A 19,876-nucleotide genomic window follows, 5' to 3' on the forward strand; every position below is an offset into this window, starting at 1 on the left:
TGGGGTTGGGAAGATTAAAACTTGCAATTTGCTTGTGCTTACTCGCAGCTCAGACAAGCTCTGTGCATGGCATCGAGCGTGCAGCGCAAGAACTCGTAGGCGTTTTCCTGCCTGCCATACTCAAACTCTTCCCCTATGACTAAGAAAGAATTTAGTAGCTCTCCCCTAGGAGGGAAGACAAAGAAGAAAACCTCTCGGAGTGCCTGAAACAACTTACATTTGAGGTCCCTGAGGACAGCTCCAGGCAGGATGGCGGTGGCTGAGGAGCACAGGACCTTCCTGACGTGCGCTTCCATGGTGCACATCATGCAGAAGCCTGGCTGCTGGCCTGAAGAGGAGAGGAGGGAAGGAGCAAGGAAAGGAGGGACAGAAGCTTCCTAATGGAGATCTTGAAGTTCTAAGAACAGTCTCCTCTTCTTTACTCCCAAACTGCCAGTGTCCCAACAAGCCCAGGACATTGAGGGCACAGGAAACATTCTTCAGAGGGAGGCTAAGCTGGCAGAAGTGTTCTGTGCAATGAGCCAAGACAGTTCAACTTGCAGGAGTAGAAACTTGGGGCTAGAAAGAGGTGTTCTGCTCAAAGTGAGTGCACCTTGATGGGACAAGCATCTTTTAGCTGATGCTCAGAGGACATAAGCTCACGGGGCTGACAAAGAAGGGCTGCTGTTCTCCTAAACCTGATCCCAGGTTCTGGGAATCCTTGGGATGTGCCCAAGAGATTTACAAGGAGATGTTCCTAAAGCACTCACACGACTGGCTGTGCTTGTAAGAGAGCAGGTAGTTGGCCAGAGGGGGTGTGTATGTCAGGCACTGCAGGATGACATTGATGTAGCAAGTATTGCCCAGGTTGAAGAGTCCAGCTCCAGGTCTCTGTCTTTGCTGCCAGTCCATGGAAATTTTCTCTGGGGGAAAAATCCTTTGTGGCAGAGACATTCCCTCGGCAATGTCTGCAGGGAAACGATGTTTGAAAAGAGGTGAGAGAATTTTTAAGTTGTTACTTAAAACCGAATTTAAATGTTGAGTTGTCTGCAGGAGCACCAAGGACAACAGCTCCAACCAACTCAAACATCAGGGAAAGCCTAACACCCTGCTGACATCTACTGGTAGGGAAGCAGTTCTGGAAAACTCTCTGTTCCCCTGTGTACTCTGCCAAAAATCCAACAAACCCACTCTGATTTCTGGGCCTTCCTTTCCCTCTGAAGTCTTGTATTTCCAGGACTCACAGGAGCTGTTCCACCTTGCAGTCATCACTCCTCTCAGGAACAGAGGGGAAACCTTTGGATGACAAAGCTCCAGAAAGATCTCCTCCAAAAAGATCAGCTCAGCACCAATCCCATCACTTGAAGGGAAAGGAAACAACTGTAGGTCCACAAACTTGTTTAGAAACCCCAAACATGACCCACAAAGCACCTTCAGCTATCAAAAAAGTTTTGGTGGTGCTTGTAGCTGCTGTCAAGGATGAAGATTGCTTGGAAAAAGGCAGGCCCACAGTGGAAGGAGCCTAGATATCCTGAAGGCCAGCTCAGCCCAGCTAGCTTTCCGTGGCTCTCTCCTCAGGATGCCAAACTCTGGGCAGGTGAGATCACAATTGCTGGACCAGTGCCATATCTCTGCCTCTTTGTGACATGAGGCCACATGGGGCCATGTCCCTTTGAGGCCACAGAACCCCCTGGTTTCACAGCTGGAAGTCACTGGACAGGCTGCTGTCTGTCTGTCAGCAGAGCTCCTGCCTCTTCCAGGAGCTCCAGCAGCCAGAGCACTCAAAGGCTGCTGAGGGCTGTGAATGAGCCTGGTCACGGTTTAGGGTGGCACACTTGGAGGGCTGGGGGTTTCTGTTCCACCCTTCCCAGCTTCTTCCAAGCTTTTAAGCCCCTAAAAATCCCTTTTTGGAGGAAAAGCCTTCAGCTGTGGCAGTGAAGCATCCTTTGAGGGCACAAACTTAACTTCAAGACCCTGATTTTCATTTCCAAAGGCTCATTTTTAGTTCTCACAGACCCAAAGTCCCTTTTAGAGGGTCCAAAGCCCTCTTTTACAGCTCAAAGCTTCCACTAGGATGCCTAAAGCCCTCAGACATTGACATTGTTTCTTGAGTCCAGAGAGGAACCAGGAGCTTCGCCTCAAGTTTGTAGAAGGCTCTGTGAGAGTGAAAAAATTTCTTAAAACAGATTAATTCCTGTTGCCCTTTGGGTGTGGTGTAAATAAGAGTTTGTACTTAGAAGGGGAAGGTCAGTGAAAACTTTCAGTCCTGACACTGCTGATTTGAAAGCAGGAAAAGTTTGCAGCTTGGCTCTTTGCTACCCCCCGAAAACGGGGTAATTTTGAGCTGGGCTTTGAGTGTTTTCTTATTTTGCAAGTTGGTTTTCTGGGCTTTTCCCAGCCCCATCCGTGTGAGAGCTCCGTTGTGGATCCTGGCTCTTGGAGTCTGGAAGAACATGATCCTGCACAGGGCTGGGAAGGAAGATGAATCATCTCCTTGTTGGTTCTGCAGTTTAGAGGCTGCAAAAGAAAAGTGAATTCCAGCACTGCCTCTTCCCTCTAGAACGTTCCGTGTGGGACCAGCTGTTGAACGTTCTTAGTTTGGTAACGGGGCTCCGTGAGGCTGAAAATGCCTGAAGGTGCTCTGAACCGTGCTGGGACAGAAAAAACCTTGGGATTTTCCTGAGTTCATCACAACAACCACACGATAGCGCTGCCGGCTCGCAAAAGAAGGAAAGGCACCGAAACCAGCTCGGAAACAGCCCGGGGGCAGAGCCAAGCTGGAGGAGTCCCTGCTCTCAAATAACCTTTGTCAGGACAGCAAGGGCTCACTGCCCTTCCCCTTCTAAGTACAGACTCTTATTTACAACACACCCAAAGGGTGGGACACAGCATGAATTCCTGCGCTCTGAGAAGTCTTTCACTCTCTCAGAGTCTGCCTACAAACTTGAAAACATCCGGTGAAAAGAGTGTTTGCAGAAGTGCCAGCTGAGAGAGCTCCTGCTGCTCACAGCTTCAGCTGCACCATCAAACCAGCCCGGTGTCTTCATTTCCTTCTCAGCACTGGGTCCTGTCGTGGTCCTTCAGTCTCACAGAGTCAGGATGCAAACAGAGCACCAGGCACTGCTCACACACTAAAGTTACCAGGACTGAAAACTCAGCAGCCTGGAGTTTGCATTCCCACTGTAACACTTCAACAGGTCTGGCCCATAGAGCTCCCTGCTAGGACGAGCAATTAAATTCACCAAGGACCACCCAATGTGTGCAGTCAAAACTGGTTTCTTTGCTGAAGAGAGAGACTGTAAGAAGAAATGGGATTCCCTCCTCCAAAATAGCAAACATCTAGGGGTTGATCCCATAAAAATGCTGTTACTGGGCATCACCTGCCCTGGTAGGGTAGGCAGGGACAGGGAGGCAAGGAGAGGCCGGGGGAGAAAGGACCAGGCAAGGCAGGGAATGGGTATACAAGGGATGGGCAGGCAAGGCAAGGACACAGAGCGGACAGAAAGGCAAGGCAAGGACACAGAGGGGACAGAAAGGCAAGGCAGGAACACAGAGGGGTCAGAATGGTAAGGCAAGGACACAGAGGGGACAGAAAGGCAAGGCAAGGACACAGAGGGGACAGAAAGGCAAGGCAGGAACACAGAGGGGTCAGAATGGTAAGGCAAGGACACAGAGGGGACAGAAAGGCAAGGCAAGGACACAGAGGGGACAGAAAGGCAAGGCAGGAACACAGAGGGGTCAGAATGGTAAGGCAAGGACACAGAGGGGACAGAAAGGCAAGGCAAGGACACAGAGGGGACAGAAAGGCAAGGCAGGAACACAGAGGGGTCAGAATGGTAAGGCAAGGACACAGAAGGGACAGAAAGGCAAGAGAAGGCAGGGAATTGGTACACAAGCCCATGCAAGGCAAGGGACAGGCAGTCAAGGCAAGGCAAGGACACAGAGGGGTCAGAAAGGCAAGGCAGGAACACAGAGGGGACAGAAAGGCAAGGCAAGGCAAAGAAGAGGAAGGCAAGGCTTTGAAAGGCAAGGCAGGAAAGGAGCAGGCAGGTGAAGGTTTGAAAGGCAGCAGAAAGGAAGGGAATGGGCAGGCAGGGCAGGGAAGAGCAGGGGGGCTTTGCAAGGCAAGGCAATGAGAGATAGGAAAGGCAGGGAGAGTCAGCAGGAGCAGGCAGGGCAAGGCAAGGTGAGGGAGGAAAGAGCAGGCAGGTGGAGGTGAGAGATGGATGTAAAAGCACCCATACAAAGACAGATATGTAGGCAAGGCAAGACAAAGTAGGAGGTGTAAAGAAATGACAAGGAGAAGCAAGGTTGGGTAGGAATGGCAAGGAAAAGCAAGGCTTGGTAGGAATGGCAAGGAGAAGCAAGGCTTGGTAGGAATGGCAAGGAGAAGCAAGGTTGGGTAGGAATGGCAAGGAGAAGCAAGGTTGGGTAGGAATGGCAAGGAGAAGCAAGGTTGGGTAGGAATGGCAAGGAGAAGCAAGGTTGGGTAGGAATGGCAAGGAGAAGAAAGGTTGGGTAGGAATGGCAAGGAAAAGCAAGGTTTGGTAGGAATGGCAAGGAGAAGGAAGGCTTGGTAGGAATGGCAAGGAGAAGAAAGGTTGGGTGGGAATGGCAAGGAGAAGCAAGGTTTGCTAGGAATGGCAAGGAAAAGCAAGGTTGGGTGGGAATGGCAAGGAGAAGCAAGGTTTGGTAGGAATGGCAAGGAGAAGAAAGGTTGGGTAGGAATGGCAAGGAGAAGAAAGGCTTGGTAGGAATGGCAAGGAGAAGCAAGGTTGGGTAGGAATGGCAAGGAAAAGCAAGGTTGGGTGGGAATGGCAAGGAGAAGCAAGGTTTGGTAGGAATGGCAAGGAAAGGCAATGGATTGATTGAAAGCCCAGAGGTTTTAGGAAAAGCAGGGCAGAGGAAGGCGAGCCCAGGGATGGGCAGGCAAGGCAAATCAATGGCAGGGGAGTAAAAACAAGGCAAGGACACAGAAGAAAGAGGTAGGAAAGTTATGGTCTCTGAAAAATGAAAATGAGATATCTTTTCCACAAGAAAGAAATCCTGTGACCCCAGTGTTCCAGGTGCAGATGGGAGCTGGCCCAGGGGAGGTCAAAGCCAGCCAGGCCTGTCTCTGCTAGCTGCTTTTTCTGGGAGAAATCCTTGGATGTGCTGAGACTTGGAGGTGCAATGCAAATTTTGCCGTGGGTTTCTGGATGGGAAGGGCAGCTCTTTCCACAGGAAGAAAAGCATGAAGCCCCAGTGCTCCAGGTGTGGATGGGAGGAGGCCCACAGGAGGATGAGACCAGCCAGACTCCTCTGTCCTAGCACGGAGCAATCCTTGCATGTCCTGAATTTTGGAGGTGGAATCCCAATTTCAGCCAAGAGCTTCTGGATGAGAGTGGCAGTTTTTGCCACAGGAAAGAAATCTCATGGCCCTGGTGTTCCAGGTGTGGATGAGAGACATCTCAGGGGAGGTCAAGGCCAGCTAAACCCATCTGGCTTTGTCGGGGAGCAGTCCTTGGAGGTACTGAATTTTGGAGATGCAATAAAAATGTTGGTCTCCTGGATGAGAATGAGAGTTGCTCTCCATGGGAAGGAAAGAGCACGGCCCCAGGGTTTCACCTGCAGAGGGGAAACCCATGGGAGGTTAGGGTTAGGGGGTAAGGGTTACATTTATGCAAGGATTAGGGTTATGGTTAGGGTTAAATGAGGGTTAGGATTAGGTTTAGGGAAGGCTTAGGGTTTGGGATAGGGTTAGGGGTGGGTTTGGGTTTCAGATTGGTTTTGTAGTGGTTTGGTTTAGGGTTATTTAAGGATAATTTTTAGGGTTATGAAGGGCTTGAGGTTATGCCTAGTCTTGGGATTAATGTTTTTTTACATTCCAAATTAGGGTTAGGGTTAATTTTAGGATTTGGGATTGGTTTAGGTCTGGGTTTAGTGTTAGGCTCTTGTAATGGATCAGGATAGGGTTAGTGTTGGTGTTAGTTCAGAGTGGGGTTTTGTTGGTTATGCTTAGATTTACATTTTTGCAAGGGTTAAGATTTGGGCCTTTTTTTGATTTAGGACATGGGCTATGGTTATGTTTTGGGTTATGGTTCATTTTGGGGTTATGGAAGGTTTTGGGCAAGGATTATGTGAGGTTTATGGCTGTGATTAGCTTTAGGGTAAGTTTAGGCTGAGGCCTCAGGTTGCCATGAGTGCTGTTATTATGTTTAGAGTTAGATTAATATTAAAAGTAAAGTTTAGTGTCAGGTCTGGTGCTAGACTTAGTTTTATGCTCTCAGTTCTGGAGAGCTGGAAAGCAAAAAGTAAACTCAAAATTGTAAAAATCACCTTGGGTGGGAAAAATAGGAAGAGCTGGGTAGGTGAGCCAGCTCATTAATTAAGTGGTTAATTAACTCATTAGCTTCAGGGGAGTCTGGGACTGCCAATTGCAATGTGTACACAGAAATAAAGGGCCTCTTGGAACAAGTGCCCGTGGCACACTGGGGCTGGAGCTGGGGCTGTGCTGGTGGCACACAGCAGCAGCTGGTGAGTGGGGTCTCAGCTGAGACCCAGGCAGGGAACAAATTTGCAGGGGTGCCCCCCACAGGACCTCTCCATGGCTTCCAACAGCCTCTTCCACCCTTGGGGGTAGCTCTTGAGTCAGAGCTCCCAAATGTGGGTGAAGACACAGGGCAGACAAGCACCCTGTGCTGGCCAGGGTTTCCTCCTCACTGCAGGACTGATCCTCATCCAGCCTCTGCTGCTCCTTTGGGTTTTCTCCCACGGCTTACAGCATGTCTGGATAACGTGGGGCTGGGGCTGGTTGAGCTCAGCATCTCATCAGCAAGTGCTGAATAGTCCTGGGGCAGGGAGTGAGGAGGGCTCAGGCTGCAGCACGAGGAGCAGGGGCTGTGCAGCCCCTTGCCTTCCCCTCAGCAAATATTTATGCTTGAAGCTTTCTCACTGAAGGGCCTAATTGGAGTCTAGGTGAGCTGGCACACTAGAACAGAGCCTAATAGAGACATTGCAGTGCTATTAGCACAGATGGTTGTCATATGTATGCAAATGAGGAGCAAATTGAATTTGGTGTCCCCTCTCACCAGCTGTCCTATCAGCACTGGCTCCTGCAGCAGCACGAGGCACTGCCACTGCTCTGCTAATCTGTCATCGCAGATTAATTACAACTAACACATTAATCTTCATTTGTTTCCCCACACAAAGGAAGTATCCTGTTCTTTCAAGTGCACTCTGATGGGATGGGGTGCTCCAACCTGGCAAAAGAAGAAAGAAAGGGAAGGAGGGCCAGGCAGCTTCATTAGTGCCAGCCCCGGGGGCTGGGGCTGCTGCAGCCTTAGCGGGGCTTTCGTGCTCCTTCTGGCAAACCAGACCCCACCGGGGGCACTGGGAGCCTCAGCCACCTGCCTGGAGCTCCTGGGACCTACACTCTGCTCCGTGAGCCTTCCTGGGGCACGTGCTCTGCTTGGCTTTGTCCTGAAGTGACAGTGTCGCGGGTTTCTGGGCTTGAAATGGTTCCTGAGGTGTCAGAGGTGTCAAAGTCTCTTTTTTTCCCCAGCCCTGTGACTGAAGAAGAAGTTGAGATTCCTCAGTTCTGCTTTTCAAGGTTGTTTATTTTCTCTCATCCATTCCATTCTTTCTCTGCCCTGCTGAGATCTGCCCAGCAGGTCGGGTTGTGGTACAGTCCCTGCCCTTGGGCTGCTGTTGGCTTTTTATACTGAGAACTACGTGTGCTTTATTTACAATAATTTCCCAATCCCTATCACCTGTGTTAGACACTCTGTCTCTACTCTAAACCAATCCAGAAGTGCCACCATCACAGCAGAAGATGGAGGACAAGAAGGAGAAGAAGAAGAAGGACAGGACACACCCAGATTCCTCCACCTTGCCTCTTGAACCCCCATTCTAAAACCCCAAAATTCTACTTTTTCACCCTGTGACAAATTCACTGTCATTCTACTCAAACCCTTGTGGCTTGTAACTCCTCACACAAAGTTGGGAATTGTTTCCATGGGCTAAAACCAAAGGCACAGGTGTTTTTGACCCCGTGCCAAGGTTTCTGAGCCCCCTGCCAGGGTCTGGAGTCCTCCAGGGCAGCCAGAGGGATGTTCTGGGTTCTGACAAGTGTCACTCCTTTCCTGAGCTGGCAGCTTCCAGGGGGTGCTTGCTGTTAGCCCAGACCTCTGCTGCTCCCCAGTTTAAGGGGTGTGCTGGGCCAAGGGGGCCCTTCAGGATGCTGCAACCCATCAGGCAGTGGCACTTTTACTGCTGCCCTGGGTGGGAAGAGAGCGACTTGCTTCATTCTCACCACTAATCCTGACATTTTGATGAAAAGCAAAATAATTCTTTCTGTTTCTTGGGTTTTTTTTTCCCCAAATGAAAATATTGCAGCTGAGACATTTTACAGGCTTCTGGAGTTAGCACCCACTATGTTTTTGGGTAGAAGTCTAGTCTGTAACATTTTTTTCACCCCAATTTTCTGCTCTTTATTGGAGTAACCTGTAGTTCTGCTCAGTTCTCCATTAGCTTAGTGTTTGGATTGCTGTGTGCTCCACGTGTGGTCTCTAATGCTGGGATCTGAAGTGTCCTGATGACAAATGTTAACCATGTCTGTTTAATCAGTCTGTGGAAGCTCCAATGCCATGTATCCCATGGGATGGAGAGAGGCTAAAGGAGCCAAGGTGAACAACTTCCAGCCAGCTTGAGGCAGCAGGAGCTCTCTTAGAGGCAGCAGCAACAGACAAACAAGCACTTCCAGCCCTCCTGGAGGTGTTTCCACATGTCCTCTTGAGATCCTAAAACCTGTTCCCCTTGCTGCTCCACCCCACCACTGTCCAGGATCCACCATTCCCTTTGAGGCCCTGTAATCCATTTTGGGACCCTTTTGGTTCATCTTGGGTGCAGCCCTGGCTGGGCTCTTGTGCAGCCCAAGGTGGATCTGTGGAGGAGATCCTTTAATAAATCCCTGCTTTATTCTTTAACTCTGTTCTAGCTCAGCCTTTCTGCCAGCAGAAATCCAAGGGGCAGCAGGGATGCCCTTGAAGAGCCAAAAAGGATGTTTGCTGGAAATTCCTTGCACAACAAGTTGCACTTGAGACTCTGTTCAGTCTTCTGCTCCACGAGCAGTGCTTTCTCTGACACACAGAGTGTTTCCTCTGGTTGTGCTGTGCCAACTCAGATGTTCCCTCTGTCTAGCAGGGTTTGAAGCTGTCTGAAGTTGGGAGTTTTAACTGCAGTCCTCATCCCCAGCCCTTAATTCATGCTGGATGTGTGGGGGGAGTGCCTGGCACAGGGGCAGCATTTGGGGCGTCCCTGAAATTTGTATATTTTGGCTGAAGCTTGCTTGTGGGCAGAAGGGCTTTTGGGGCATGAGGCTTCAAAGGGTCTTTGAGTAGTTGTGCTCTCTAAGGGTTGTGTTAAAGTGTCCCCTTTTTTGTCAAATATGTGTCTAGACAGCAAATTCGTAGTCGTGGCCGAAATGTTTCCCTCCTGGCCTCATAAAAACATACCATCACCTTGAAAACATCATGCTCCTGCAGAAAAACGTGCTGCTCTGGAGTTACAAGGAGCACTTGAGCATCCCTGCAAGTGGAAAAACAGAGGGAAAAAAACAGTGTCTGGTTTTCCAGGGAGGTTTTGGGCAGCACATGGGGCATGGAAAGACCATGTGATATAAGAGGGGAATCCCATGAAGATACAAACAAACTATTCTGTGCAATAATGTGATATAAGAAGTGAATCCCATGAAGATACAAACTGTTCTGTTCAATAATGTGATATAAGAAGGCAATCCCATGAAGATACAAACTATTCTGTGCAATAATGTGATATAAGAGGGGAATCCCATGAAGATACAAACTGTTCTGTGCAATAATGTGATATAAGAGGGGAATCCCATGAAGACACAAACTATTCTGTGCAATAATGTGATATAAGAGGGGAATCCCATGAAGATACAAACAAACTATTCTGTGCAATAATGTGATATAAGAGGGGAATCCCATGAAGATACAAACTATTCTGTGCAATAATGTGATATAAGAGGGGAATCCCATGAAGATACAAACTATTCTGTGCAATAATGTGATATAAGACAGGAATCCCATGAAGATACAAACTATTCTGTGCAATAGTACAGACCCCAGTGCAAAATAACTAAATAACCATTTAGTGCAATACAACACTCAGCCTTCCCAGAGGCACATCCTGGTTGTTCTTTACAATTGTTCTTGTTTGATGTGAGTGTAGAAGCAGGTACTCGAGTGCTGTCTGTGGGAATCCATAAAATCAGAGGGTGTTGGGAAAGCTGCAAAAGGCCTCAGAGACAGCAGAACTGTGGTGAGAGCTGAGCAGGAGCCATGAGATTGGTCAGCAGGAAAATTATGTAAAAATAGAAAAGTAAGGACAAATAGAACAATGGTCTGTGTATTAACACTTGTCTGGAATAACTCCCTAAGCTGCAGAAAAGTTTATCTTGTGAGATATTAGGAAGTTCTAAGCTTAGTAATGGAGCTCTGTGCATTGTGTTTAAGGCTCACAAACAGGTGTTGTATTTGAAATGAGCCAGCATTGTTTAACCAAAGGTACCTGTGCTTGTAGTGGTTGGATGGAACCACTGACAATGTGCTTTTGCTTTGTGTGATTGGTCAAAAAACTTTTAAAGTTGTACCATTGAGTTCTGTGTCTGCAGCCTGGGATGTGAGCTGCTGGCATGTTCCCATTGCCATACCCATGGAATGAGAGTGATGCTGGAGAATAAACAGCTCCAGGCACGTTCCCAGCAGTGCTGTTCCAGTTCTGATTTGTGCAGAGACCCCGGCTGGCGATACTGCCCATCAATCCAGAGCTCCAGAAAAAGCAGATTTCTCCCCTTTTCCCTGCTCATCCTAACAGGAAGAGCCGGTTCACCCTCCTCACCTCCTCCTCTGGTTTGCATAGGCAAAGAAATGCAAAGCGCATCCCAGGAAGGCGCCGGTGCCACCCTGGCCCAGGTGACAAGGTCCCTGCAGCATCGGCAGCTCCCTGCCTTTGTCCCCATCCTGTTGTTTGCATTCCAGCCTCGATCTGTGCTGCTGGGGGTTTTTATTGGGATGCAAACACACAATGCAGGTTGCCACGACTGGTGCCCAGCCCTGCTGTCTGGATAAACAAAACTCTGATTTGGGACCCAGCCCCACCTGTGCCCCCTGCGTGCCTTGGAAATGAATGGTGCGGGGAGGGGAGGCAGCTGGAAATTCAAGGCTTTTCAGTGACCCCCAGAAGTGTCTGGATGCTGCCCAAATCTCTGCTAATTGGCCCCGGGAGACGCCCATTTTCTGCACCCTCATCATTTTTCTGAGCCTGGGGGGAGTGGTGGGGGTAGCGTTTTGTATTCACATTCAAATGTCACAGGTTTGGGTGGCAGCGAGCAGCTCCCGAGCCCACCTGATGCTGAACGCTCCCGGTTTGCTCCAGCACAGACAGAAGGATGGGACTGGGTCCCCTGGAGGATTCCAGGCAGATCTGGACATGGGGAGCAGCTGGGAGGGATTGTAGCTGGCCCAGGGTGGTCGTGGCAGTGAGGAATAAAGAACTGCACTTTGAAAGAGGGAGATGTGGGGCTTCCATGCTGTTCGTGACAGTGAACTGCCAGCCCCAGGGTGGGAGAGGTCTGGGCTTGCAGGAAGGGAAATCAATCACTCCTGGGCAACCTGACCCCATCCCTGGCTTGCCAGGGAGCTCTGGCACAGCAGTGAGAGTGATGGGCAATGCCATGGGTGACTCGCACAGTTCAAAGGCAAAAATCATGTACAGATGTTAGGAGAAGTTCTATAGATGTAGAGTTATTGTTTTATGGATTTGTAGTTATGTTTTATCACAATTAGAAGGCAAAAATGTATAGGTGTTAGAAGTTTTATAAATGAATAGTTATTGTTTTATAGATTTGTACTTATATTTTATCACAATTAAAAGGCAAATATCATTTATATATGCTAAGAGAAGTTCTCTAGATTTATAGTTATTGTTTTATAGATTTGTAGTTATGTTTTATCACAATTCAAAGGCAAAAATGTATATATGCTAAGAGAAGTTTTATAGATTTATAGTTATTCTTTACAGATTTGTAGTTATGTTTTATCACAATTAAAAGGCAAATATGTATAGGTCTTAGGAGAAGTTTTATAAATGTATAGTTATTGTTTTATAGATTTGTACTTATGTCTTATCACAATTAAAAGGCAAATACCATGTATATATTTTAGGAAAAGTTTTATAGATTTATAGTTATGTTTGTTCACAAAAGGCAGATATGTATATATATTAGGAGAAGTTTTATAGATGTATAGTTATTGTTTTATAGATATACAGTTATGTTTTATCACAATTAGAAGGCAAATATCATGTGTATATGTTAGGAGAAGTTTTATACAATTATAGTTATTGTTTTATAGATATATAGTTATGTTTTATCACAATTAAAAGGCAAATACCATGTATATATTTTAGGAAAAGTTTTATAGATTTATAGTTATGTTTTATCACAATTAGAAGGCAAATATCATGTATAGATGTTAGGAGAAGTTATATACATTTATAGTTATGTTTTATCACAATTAAAAGGCAAATACCATGTATATATTTTAGGAAAAGTTTTATAGATTTATAGTTATGTTTTATCACAATTAGAAGGCAAATATCATGTATAGATGTTAGGAGGAGTTATATACATTTATAGTTATTGTTGTATAGATATATAGTTATGTTTTATCACAATTAGAAGGCAAATATCATGTATAGATGTTAGGAGAGGTTATATACATTTATAGTTGTGTTTTATCACAATTAGAAGGCAAATATCATGTATAGATGTTAGGAGAAGTATTATACATTTATAGTTATATTTTATCACTATTAAAAGGCAAATATCATGTGTATATTTTAGGAGAAGTTTTATAGATGTATAGTTATTGTTTTATAGATGTATAGTTGTGTTTTACCCCCCTGTGTGGTTCCCAGGGCTGGCCTGGGTTTGGGACATTTGGGAGGGTCAGAGTGTCCCTGTGGCAGCAGCTGAGCTCCAGTCAGGATTTAAGGAATGATCTCCACCTCTGGGCAGGGAAGAAGGGGTTGATGGACAGAACTTTGGGAGGGCCTAAAGGGTTAAAAGGCAAAACCTGCACGGTGTGGGTGAGCACATGGTGGGGAAAATCCTCTGCTCCTGGTGCTGTGATATTTTCTCTTATCACTCTCCTGTTGTATTTTTGATAAGGTTTAATAAACCTTTCTGAATTTTTGGAAGCGAGCACATCTCTCACAGCAGGGAAGGGTTTTCCCTGGGTTTAGCTCCCACTCCAGACCCTGGGGCCACCCTCAGCCAGAAGAGCAGATTTGAGCTGGTGGGTGCTGAAGGTCTTTTCTTCCTGCTGGGAATGTTTGATTTGGGTCCCTGTGCCCTGAGCCAGCTCTCCTTCCTCTCTCTGGTGCCTGATGAGGTTGTGGTTGACTTCTCCTCTGGGCTTTGTGTCAGCAGGGTCCATCTCTGCCCAGTTTATTCATTTTCTACCAGTTTGTAGCTCATCAAAGCCTCACCAGCAAAGACAACTCCCCTTACAGCAAATATTGGAGATGGGGTCTGCTGACTTTTTATTTCATGGGGTCACCCTCTTCCCAAGATAGGATTTATTCTGATTTTATCTTAATTCATTTCCTGCAAGAAAAATTAAATATATATTTTAAGGGTGGGGTTTTTCTTGTTTTTGTTGGTTTGGCATTTTTTGTTTGTTTTTTTGTCAGGAAAATATTTTGTTTGTCTCAGCCTGCTGTATTTGACACTTTCTGTTTCCTCTTTTTAATTATTAAACACGAGTATCTTTTGAAGCAGAGCTTGGTTTCCAAATGAAATGTCAAAAAGTTTTCCTTGAAAATACCAAGGAAAATATGTTTTACTATTCTCCATTTGGCATATTCCAGAGGAATATACCAAAATTTCCATTTGGTATGTCCCCTGCTTCTTCCTGCTTTTGTTGCCAAATAACCCAATTAATTTAATGTGAGCTTCCTATTAGTTTCATTCAATTCTAATTCAATTTTTTAAAAAAAGAAATGCTTTCCCTGAAAGCAGAGGAAGGGGGAGGAAACAATGCTTCTGGCAGGATTGTGAGTATTGCCTTCTGACAGCACAGAACAGTTTATGGAAGGTGGAAACTGGAGCTGTAAATATGGAAACAAACTTTTCATCTCTAACCAGGCAACAGTTTCTCTCAGGCAAGTCCCAGAGATCTTACCAAGACCCCAGGAAGGGGCTGGAAATGTTCCCACACCATAAATACACTTGACATCTGCCACTGAACAGTCTGTTGTGTGAAATGGAGCCAAATTCCAGGAATTGTGTATCCATTTTTTACTTTGCCATGCTCTGTGTTCACTTGCTGCTTTCTTCCAGGTTTTTAAATACTTTTTTTTTTTTTTTTTGTATCTTTTCTCCAGCTGGTGCTCCAGTGATGTTGTCTCCAAGGAAAGGCTGTGGTGGGGAGTTTTGGATGCTGCCAAACTTTGTGGTCTCTGCTGCCTCCCAGAATGGCAGAGAACTCCTCCAAAGCCTTGTGGCACCTCCTGTGCCCTGGATGGGAAGTTGGGGATGGGAATTTGGAGATGTGGCTCCTTCCTTCTTCAGGCAGAGGTACAAGGATGTCCCAGAAGCTCCTCTCAGACTCCAGACTCGAGCTTTAATGGCCTTTCAAGTGTCTGCTGTTTTCTGGTTTGCTCTCTTTGTGCTCAGCACCTGGCATGTGGAAAATGTGCTTGGAAGGACAAATAAATCATCCTGATGGTCACAATAAATCACCCAGGCCATGGGAATTGCTCCCAAAGAGCCTGGGGAGCTGGGTGTGAGGCTTTGATGAGGCCAGACCCTCAGCTCATGCAGGTTTTGGTGCTGATCCCTCCTGGGTGGGTCAGGGGTGGAGGCAGGAGCTGAGGTGGGCCCATCAGCTGTGGCCTTGCTGTCCCAGCAGGTGTGGTGGGCACATGACAGGTGAAACCAGCCAGTGTGGGACTTTCTGCTTTTAATGAGGGCAGAAAGGAAATAAATGGGCTAAAGAAGAGAACGGAGTTACCTGTCCAAGTGAACTGAGAACAGTGAACCAGAGGGAGAAAAAAACTTTAAAAAATAATTTAAAACTCATGGTACTTTTGGAAAACTGATAACACAAGATTTCCATTTGGCTCTTGTCTTTTGAGCCCATTCTGCTTGGGATTTTTTGTTCAACCTGACTAGAAACCTATTATTTTGTTTAAATGAAAGATGAACCTGATACCTGGCTGAGGAAGCCATTGCAAAACAAACTTGCCAGCTTGCAAAAGAGAATTGCAACACTGGCAAAGAGCAGCTGAAGTTTAAAATCCTGCTCATCTAATAGCCCCAAGCTGTTATTAAGCACCCACAGATAAGAGGCAAAGCCCACAGCTCTCCCTTCCGAGGTGACTCATGAGCAGGAATGCTTTTAGCATGGGAAGTTTTCATTTCAGCAATTCCTCCTTTGTGCACAGCAGCCTCATGAAGCCATGGTCAGCTGCCTGTGCTGTGGGACCTGTTTGCTGTGGGTCTCTGCCTTGCAGGGACAGGTTTGGGAAGCTTGGCTCACAGCGTCAAGGGGTTTGCCCTGGGCAAGGTTTGATCTCCGTGGTGGCTTGTGCAAACCCAGAGCACTGGGAATATTTCTCTGTCTGCTCTGGGGTGCCCTGACCCCCAGGGGAGCTCTGACTCTGATCCTCATCCATGGAGAAAGTTTCCTAAACTCCAGAATAGACTGGAACCCACCAAAGTGTGCAATAGATTATAGAGAGCAGTGCAGGTGTGTCACTGGGTGAGAAATTGAGGGTTTGGGGTTTTTAGTGTGCTGTGGATGGAAGCAAGATGGAGGGCACGGGGTGTCATCCTGGGCTTCTTCTTCATGCTTCTTCTTCCTCCTTCTCCAGGGGTTTGGATGGCATTTTGTAATTGGGCAGAAAAGTCCCCACTGGGGCTCTGTGTGATCAGTTATTGGGTTAAAAGGGAAAATAATCCAGGTGTCAGCTCTGAATTGGAGAGTTTAGCTTTAAAAGCCCTTGGACCAAGAGATTGTTGGCCATTTTGTGCCTTCTAATGGAAAGCTGCAGAGCTCACAGTAGTGAGACTGTTTGACTGATAAGAAATAATAAACACTTGAGTTTAAACTACTGTCTCAAGTGCCTTCAATCCACACCCAGAGAAACCCACAGCTGGTACCCCCCAGTGGGTGGGTGTGAGGAGGAGGAGCCACAGAGGAGACACCTGTGCTGTGAACCAAGTCTGGGTGAGAGGCAGCAGAGGGTAGGTGGGAACACTTGACTCCCCTGCTCTGTGCTTCCTAGGAGCATTTCCTGTTAATTGAGAGGCATTGTTTGCTGAGCAGAACCTCTTACTTCCCTTTGTGAGTGTGCTACCCCCTTTAATTAAGAGGGGTGAAAATGGGATATTCCACCTTGCAGAGGGGCAGGAAGGGCTGCAGCTGAGGCTGCTCTGTCCCTCACACTCAGCTGTGTCATTCCTACTGTGCAGCACCTGATGGGGTGGGCAGCACTGGCAGTGGCCCCAAACAGCCCAGGGGTGGCCGCTCTAGAATCAAGGGGGGGTTTGGGTTGGAAAGGTACTGTGGCAGGATGATCCCAACATTGGGAATAATGTGCTCTGGCTCCATGATTCAGAATGCTGAACAACTGCTTTATTAACACTGGGGGTGTTTAACCAAGCCTGGATGTGGCACTGGGGGCCAGGGTTCAGTTGAGGGTTTGGGGCTGGGTTGGACTGGATGGTTTGAAGGTCTCTTCCAGCCCAGTGATTCTGTGAATTGTGTGAATTCTGTGGTTCTGTGAAAGGCATGGGATGAGGAGATAATTGGGATTTGGTTTTGGCTCAGCACCCACTGTTCTAAAGACCACGCCCAGAAGCTAAATTTAGGATTCCTATAGTGATGAATGGACTTTACACCTGATTTTGATTTAACTTCAAACCAATTCCCAGGACTTCATATAACATGCAGGATATTTTCACTAGCATTGATGGGTAACGTGCCAAATTCACTGACTTGGATCTTTGAACATCACATCTAGATATTTAAGAATACCCAGACCTGGAAAGGAACTTTTTTGCTTCCTCTTGGCCCATTCTTCCTGTATTGCAGAAATACTGGAGGAGATGGAGGTGGAGAAGTCTGGCAGTGTACAGGATCAGTATTTTTGCCGTCCCAGACTCTCTGAGGATTGCAGTAGATCTTCAAGGTAGCACCAGACACTGCTTTTGCCCTTGTGTTTTTCATTAGCTGTCTGATGGCCTTTCAAAGGGAAGAACCACATGGAATATGGGCTGTGCAAATGCCCTCTTTTCCATCTGGAGGGAGGAAGTGATATTTTTAATGCCTGTGATTAGTCTGCAGTAATTTGTTTGTTTGCCTCTTTGCTTGTTTTTTTCCCCTCCCCAAAATGAAAGCCCAGAAAATTTTTGTTTTTGCTGCAGCCTAAAATGCAGCCTTTTGTTTCCATGCCTTGGTAATTGAAGGTTTATGTTATTGCTGCTACAGCCTTTTTCCAGACATTAAATCAGTAATTAATGCCCTGTTGCTGGAATATTAGCAGGTTTGAGCTCTGCTCTGTAGGAGAGATTCTCCATCCACATATGAGAGAGACCTTTTGGTCCTTCCTCTGTCAAGTCTCTTGCATGGGCTATTTCAGAATCCACTCAGCTGGAAAGTGAGCATAAGGCAGATTCTCCAGCCTGGTGCTCAGGGTGTGCTTTTGGGAACCACAATTGCTCCGTTCCAGCCCTTGCTCCAACCAACCTGACACTGAAATGCTGACAATGGAAGCAGCTTTATTAATACTGCCAGCTCAAAGCCTTTGGAAATCATGTGTCAATCCTCTAAATGCTGAGATTGTGGAAAATGCTGCTGGATCTTTGGCTAGTTTTTATTTCCCTTTTGGTTTGTAGCTTTTGAGGGATACCTTTTCAAACTCAGGATCATGACCAGGGCTAGGAAGAGCTGTGTGCATAAACCCTTCCCCTCCCTTCACAGGAACCCCCCTGGAGGGAGTTTTTCCTCCTCATTTTATTTTATCAGCACCTTTGTACCCCTCAGCAGAGGAATCAACCTTTTAGTGAAGGCACTTCCACCTGCAGGGCAAAAGAACCATCTCCTCCCCAACATCCTTGCCTACAAAGGGGACATTCACACCTCCCTTTGGCACTGGTGCTGGCCTCAGCTGACCAATTTTCAAAGGAATAACCTTGAGGTGTCTTTTAGCACAGTTCCAGACTGAAATGATTGCTCATCTCTAGTTTGCAGCAGAGCCTGACCGGATTTGCTCCCAGTGACCTTGTCTGAGCATCATTGTCAGGTTATTTTTCCTGCTTTCTCTCTGTATTTCAATATTGAATCAACAACTTGCCATTAAACAAACAGGTCCCTGTTGATCCAGAATTTAAATTTCAGCCTTAACCCATTGCTTGGAAAGATTCAGTGATGATTCTCAATTAAAAAAAAAAAAAATCTTTTAGTGATGAAAAGATATCAGAGCCTTCAGGGTTACAGGGAAGCCCAAGGAGAGGATTTGGGGAAAATATATTAATTAATATTAGAGAAGTGGGGTGTCAGAGGGAGCTAAATGAGCATTTTTTTACCTCTACAAACAAAATAATCAGCCTTTCCAAAAGCAACAGGGCATCTCCTTTTACTTAGAAAGGATGTGGGAGATGCAGGGAGCCTTCCCTTTGCACTTGGGGTGCCAAAACAATGAGGTGAACTGGGTGAGAGGAGTGACGTGGTTAATTGTAATCTTACTTTTGAATTCACCACATTTGAAGAAGTCCTTAAAGAATTCCTGCAGATGCCCTGGTGGCTGATTTCAAGCTATCTGCAATTCAAACCATAACCTGCTCTGACACAGTCCCAAGAGGGACCAACATCATTTGTTCCTGTTTTGAATTACTACAAGTTTTCTTATTTGGAGTTTGAGTTTTCTTACTTTGAATTACTACGAGTTTTCTTATTTTGAGTTTGAGTTTTCTTATTTTGAGTTACAGGGTCATGTTCCAGAAATAAGCCCACTCTTAAGAGGCATGACTGCAATTTCAGCAAATAATTCACACTGAATATTTCAGTCTTTGCAAGCTCAAAAGAAATGGGGAAAATGAAAGAGTCTTTAAGCAGCAGCCACAAGCTCACCTCTGGCTTCCTTCATCCCCAGCTGTAACCTTCACAATGTTCAATTGTTACTCCTCATGTGGATATTTTAAAGATTGGTCATGCCCGTGAATACCTTTGTTCCAGCCCATGTCTTGCTGAATGGTGTGATATGATACAAACCATGATTCATAAAAGTTTCTTGGAAGTGGCTCAAGAGAGATTTGGTGTTTTCAAACAGCTTTTTGAAATGTTAATGGCTGTTTAAGAGCAGCAGTGAGCAATTTCAGCTGGGGATGATTCAGTTGAGGAGGTTCTTGAAGCAAGTTTGGAGGAGTCAGAGAGACCCTGAGAAAAGAGGAAAACTGGTATTTTGCTTAAACAGCTCAGAGTGGGAATTGCAGCTTCTTTAGAAGGAAAAATATTCCAGTACATTAAAAACCACTTTAAAAATCAAGAGACTTTCTTGAGACCAGAAACTTCCCCAAGTTAGGTGCTGGTACATGAGCAGGGTGGGAGCAGGGGCTGGAGGGGCTCCAGCTTTATCCCTTTGGCAGAGGGGAGGGTTCCATGGTGGTGCTGTGTTGTATTTACAGGGATCCCAGAGGAAGGAAGGAATGATGGATCTGACTCCATGTCCTCAGAAGGCTGATTTACTATTTTATTACACCATATTGTGGTAAAGAATGCTGTACTAAACTAAACTAAAGAATACAGAAAGGATACAGACAGAAGGC

Source organism: Haemorhous mexicanus, chromosome 20 (assembly GCF_027477595.1).
Source record: "Haemorhous mexicanus isolate bHaeMex1 chromosome 20, bHaeMex1.pri, whole genome shotgun sequence".
NCBI classification, from domain to species: Eukaryota; Metazoa; Chordata; class Aves; order Passeriformes; family Fringillidae; genus Haemorhous; species Haemorhous mexicanus.